Source organism: Sorex fumeus, unplaced genomic scaffold (assembly GCF_029834395.1).
Source record: "Sorex fumeus unplaced genomic scaffold, SorFum_2.1 ptg000049l, whole genome shotgun sequence".
Lineage (NCBI taxonomy): Eukaryota > Metazoa > Chordata > Mammalia > Eulipotyphla > Soricidae > Sorex > Sorex fumeus.
The window spans coordinates 211,724-217,141 of record NW_026606106.1 but is presented as its reverse complement, the minus strand read 5'-3'; the positions used below and the strand labels follow the sequence as shown (position 1 = coordinate 217,141).

At 47.0% G+C, this 5,418-nt stretch overlaps 1 pseudogene; it reads left to right on the top strand.

The window, feature by feature from the left end:
* The first annotated feature begins 2,645 nt into the window (after nt 1–2,645).
* On the top strand, nt 2,646–2,824 carry LOC130032544 (uncharacterized; annotated as a pseudogene).
* The last annotated feature ends 2,594 nt before the right edge of the window (nt 2,825–5,418 follow it).

The following is a 5,418-nucleotide window of genomic DNA, read 5'->3' as shown; positions in this document are numbered from 1 at the left end:
AGAGGACGAAGAACCTCTGGCTCCGGGCACATCTCTTTGATTCCACTGTTTTTCCTGCATTAACATATGCCTCAGAGACCTGGGCCTTACGCAAACAAGATGAGAACGCTATTCAGGTCTCCCAAAGAAGAATAGAAAGAGCTATGCTTGGAATATCACGTTTCACTCAAATGAGAGAACTAATCCAGAGTTCTGACATCTGTCGATGATCAAGGATCAGGGATGCTGTCTCATTTGCCAAGGTGTTGAAAATCAGATGGGCTGGTCACGTAATGAGATTTGAAGACGACCATTGGACTAGAGCTGTTACTGATTGGATTCCACGGGATGTCAGAAGACCGCGTGGCCGCCCAGCTACCAGATGGTCAGACTTCTTCGTCAAGATCATGAACGATCGGTTTGAGGCCCTTCATGTTCCCAGAGGGAACAGATGCCATTGGGCTACACTAGCACGCAACAGGGACAAATGGAGATGTTACTGGCGCCCGCTCGAGCAAATCGACGACTAACGGGAAGTTAAGTGATTAAGTGATTTCGTTGTGGAATCGTCCACCGGAGACTCCCATGTCCATCGTTTAGATTCTGCCTTCTGGAACTGTGAGTTACCACGAATGGTTTTGGTCGACATGATGAACTCAGACAGTCTCTCACCCTGTTCGTTCCATTCTAGGCCATGGGTCCCGATGTGAAGTTCTTCAGCTGATCTTCTCGGTCCTATCTTGGCATTAAAATCACGCACAACGATCTTGTAGAAGGTGTGGTCTTCTTTATAGAACTTCTCTAGCTCCATATAGAACTTCTCGATTTCTCTTTCATCATAATGAGATGTTGGTGCGTAGACAACGAAGATAGAAACTGCAGGCAGTGAGCCACATCTATTCAAATGTAAACGTCCGATTCGGGTTGTTAGGCATTCGAATGAATCAATGCTCTTGGCCAAGTTTGTGTTGACAAGGACACCGACGCCTCCAACACCTCTTTTATCGCATGTTCCGAGGAACAATTCTTCTCCAGTGTGGAAAACGGCATAGTGAGATTCGTGCCTTCTTGTCTCGGTCAGACCAATGATGTCGTACTTGATCATTCGCGCTTGTACCATCAGGTCCTCGATGGATGCATCTGATGCTAGCATACGTGCATTGAAAGTACAGACGATCATTTTTATCTTCCTTCGTTGTGGCAGCCCAGGTCGGCCTTGAGGTTTTGTTGGCCTCTACTTTCTCATCCTTCTCAGTGCTGCCATGTCGGTGAAGCCTCCAGTGCCAGTGCTCATGAAATATAAATCACCTATAAGTCAGTATTCTGTGTAGGGCATGGCCTCTTGTCGTTTTTACTGCTAATCAAATATTCACATGGTAAGAAGGAGAGGTGGGTTCGGGCTAATGTGAAGAGTCACACTCCATGCACCTCCATGCACACTAGTCTCCACCATCCTCCAGCTAACAGCAAAATTTAGAATAAGTCCATTCTGTTCTCATTAAAGGGAAGAAGTTCTTGACAGCTGCCAGCACATATTTTGTTTGGCTTTATTTATGAGATTTTGTTTGGTTTGGGAGATATACATGGCATTTCTCAGGGATTATCAGGGATTACTCCTGACTCTGCACTCAGCAATTACTCTTTAAATTGCTGGGGGAAGCATATGGGAAACTAGAGTTCAAACAGGGTCAGCCTTGTGCAAGGCAATCGCCCCACCACTGTGCTATCCTTCAGTCTCTGTTAGTTTGAATTCGTTGATGGGCCACTCTGGGTATACTGCTGGCTTGTACTCAGGGATCACTCCTGGTGGAGTATGGGAAAACACACGAAGTTCGAAGTGCAAGGAATGAATCTTGATCACCCATTGCAAAGGAAGATGCTTACATCTCTGCTGCCTCTACATCTCTTGTTACTGGGGACCAAGCCTGGTGAACAGGGGCAATTCATGGGAAGCTGTTAGTATTTTAATGTGTAGGGAATGATCTAAGAGAGAAGGGGAAGAACAGACTCATGGACCGAGAGGTCCTAATGCCCAACATAGTGAGAGTTTTCACTTAGAGCCAGGAATTATCAGAAGAATGACATTCTTAGGTCATCTGCCTGATTAGTCTATTTGAACTAAGCTTTTACACATCCAAGAGCCTTTGACATCAGAACAAACATCTTTAACCTCAGAGATGTTTCCTCTGGGAGAAACAGCAGAGACAGAGCAAACACAGGATCCTGACTCAGGTTTCCCAGATATCAGGGCTATGCTATCTGGTCATTCTGCCTTACTCCTGATTCTGTTTTAATTATGGGCTCCCAACTCATTCATAACTGGATGTCATTAAGTGGATTACTTTTGATTCAATAATGGGACCAACTCTTATAATGTGTTATGAGAATATGGTATGAAGTATTTAAGATTTTCTCTGACAAATGATGCATGAAAAAGAAGTCTGACTGTAGATATTACATGATAAAAGGTAAAAGGTAAAGGCCCTCCCGTTGATCGTCGATTTGCTCGAGCGGGCCTCTCCATTGGAGACTTTGTTGTTACTGTGTCTGGCATATCCAATACTCTCGGTAGCTTGCCGGGCTCTCCGAGAGGGGCGGAGGAATCGAACTCGGGTCGGCCATGTTGGCCGCGTGTAAGGCGAACGCCCTACCGCTGTGCTATCGCTATCACTTCTCGGCCTTTTGGCTAAGATCAAGTGTAGTATCTGTTCTTATCAGTTTAATATTACATGATAGTCATCAAAAATAAGGACAAAATATCACAAATTAAATTGGTTGTCAAATAATAATTGCATGACAGAATCTTTTCTGGGTCACAAGTCACTCCCAGAACATGACACTTGCTCTGGAATTCTACACTTACACTTTAGGTTCAAACATAACTTTTTATGTAGGAGGAGGATATGCAAATTAGCCTCTCCCTGCTATGATGAAAACAGCCCAGCCCAGCCTCAGCTCCGGGAAAGGAGTCAGTGCAGGGGTCCCCAGGGGCTGCATCCTGACTTAGACGAAACCAAAATGGCGTGTGGGCTCAGTTGGCTTCTCCTTGTGGCTGTGTTAGGAGGTAACTCATGGACGACAGACACACGGAGCATGGGAGATATGTGAGTGGCAGATCCTCTGTGTGAGGAGAGTTTCATGACCAGGATGTCTTTGTGTTTGCAGGGGTCCGTTGTGAGGTGCAGCTGGTGGAGTCTGGGGAGACTTGGTACAGCCCGGGGGGTCCCTGACACTCTCCTGTGCAGCTGCTGGATACACTCTCAGTGATTACTGGATAGTGGGTTCCCCCAGGTTCCAGGGAAGGGCCTATAGTGGGTCTCAGACATTAATCAAAACAGTGATACTACATATTATGCCGACTCTATGAAGGGCTGATTCACCATCTCCAGGGACAACAGGAAGAACATGTTCTCTCTTCAAATGAGCCGCCTGAGGGAAGAGGACACGGCCCTGTACTACTGTGTGAGACACACAGTGAGGGGAAGGCCGTGTGGGCCCAGACATAAACCACCTGCAGGAGGAAGCAGGGTGAACTTCAGGGGCGCAGACCCCCAGGAGGCTTGGAGGACTCTCCCCTAAGGAAACGTTGCTCATGACCAGATGAATCATATTTCTGTGGAGATCAGACTGACCTGCCCCTCAGCTCTCAGATGGCCCCAGAGGCTCCTTGACTTGTGCGTTGTGGCTCTGATTCCCCCATCCCCACTCTGGGCAGGACAGAGTGTATCACAATCTCTGCCTCCTGATGGAAGTTTCCAATAATGGGACCATGACTTCACTGGGACCTGAGGGGCACATTATTCTCTTGTACAAATTAAAATGCTCCTGTGGAGATTATCATGGTTTTCTGGTAGGAGTCGCTTGGTCAGAAAGAGAAATCCTCATGTCCACTCAGTTCTGAGCTGGATACTTCTTTCTGCTCTCTTACACACACACTCTGTGTCCACAGACCTCTGCCCTCTGACCTGCATTCAGCGCATACCTACTTATTTTATACCTGGGAGTCCTGCTTGACTTTGCCCCCTAATCCACTCCTCAGATGAACATTCAAGGTTTCCCTTTCCCTCGGCCATTGTTGTGGATAAACAAGGTCCTGTGACACGTGCAGTTCTGACCCCTCCTCAGTGAGACAAGAGGAAGATCCCATGGAAACCCTCAACCCAAACTTAGGGAGTCTTTGGGGTCACCACAGCAGCCCTGAATAAATCATGATAAGGGCTTCCAGTGCCCACAGAGACACCCTGAGCCATGGGACCAGCCACCTTTCCTCAGGGAGTTTGACCCTCTCAGGACTGGGCTCCTCACACTGTGTCTCCAACAGTCACACAAGGCTGTGAGCTCAGACCTCAGACTGCTCAGTACTCTGTAGATCGTTCTCAGAGGGGACTTCATGGTCCTCTCAGGGTCACAGGGAATCACCGACAATGTGGGAATTTCATATCGCACCTAAGGTCTTTGTTCTCTTGTCCTTGTTATGGGCCCTGAAGCACCTGCTCAGGTGATCACTTAATCACTTGACATCCTGTTACTCATTGATATGCTCGAGCGGGTGCCAGTAACGTCTCCATTTATCCCTGTTGTTTGCTAGTGTACCACAATGGCATCTGCTTGTTCTAAAAACACGAAAAGCCTCAAAACATCGTTCAGGGTCTTAATGAAGACATCTGACCATCTCACAGGTGGGCGGCCACGTGGACTTCTGATGTCCCATGGAATGCAATCAGTAACAGCTTTAGTCCAGCAATTGTCTCCAAAACACATTATGTGTATAGCCAATCTGATTTTCAATGTCTTGGAAAATGAGACAGCATCCCTGATTCTTGACTGTTGACGGAGGTCGGAACTCTGGATTCTTTCTCTCATTTGAGTGAACCATGATATTCCAAGCAGAGCTCTTTTGATTCCTCTTTGGGGCGCACGAGTAGCATTCTTCTCCTGTTTTCGTAGTGCCCAGGTCTCTGCGGAGTATGTTAATGCAGGAAGAACAGTGGAATCGAAGAGATGTGCCAGGAGCTGGAGGTTCTTTACCGCCTTAGCTATTTCTTCGAAGATCTTCAAGGCAGTCCAAGCAACTATCTTCCTCCTGTGTAACTCGGGTGCCCGGTCATTTGCCATGTTGATTTCTCGACGTAGGTACACATAACTGCTGCATTCGGAGATGGTCGTTCCGTTGAGAGAGAATGGAATGTCAGGAACGAGACTGTTTCTCATAAACATTGTCTTCATGAGATTCAGCTGGAGTCCGACCTTTCCACACTCATGGTCGAAGTCACCCAGCATTTGTGCCACTTGGCTATTGTTTGGTGTTATTAGAACGATGTCATCAGCAAAGCAGAGGTGGTGTAGTTGCCGACCGTATATCTTCACTCCCATTCCTTCCCATTCCAGTCATTACATTACGTTCTCAAGGGTAGCAATGAAGAGTTTAAGTAAAATGGT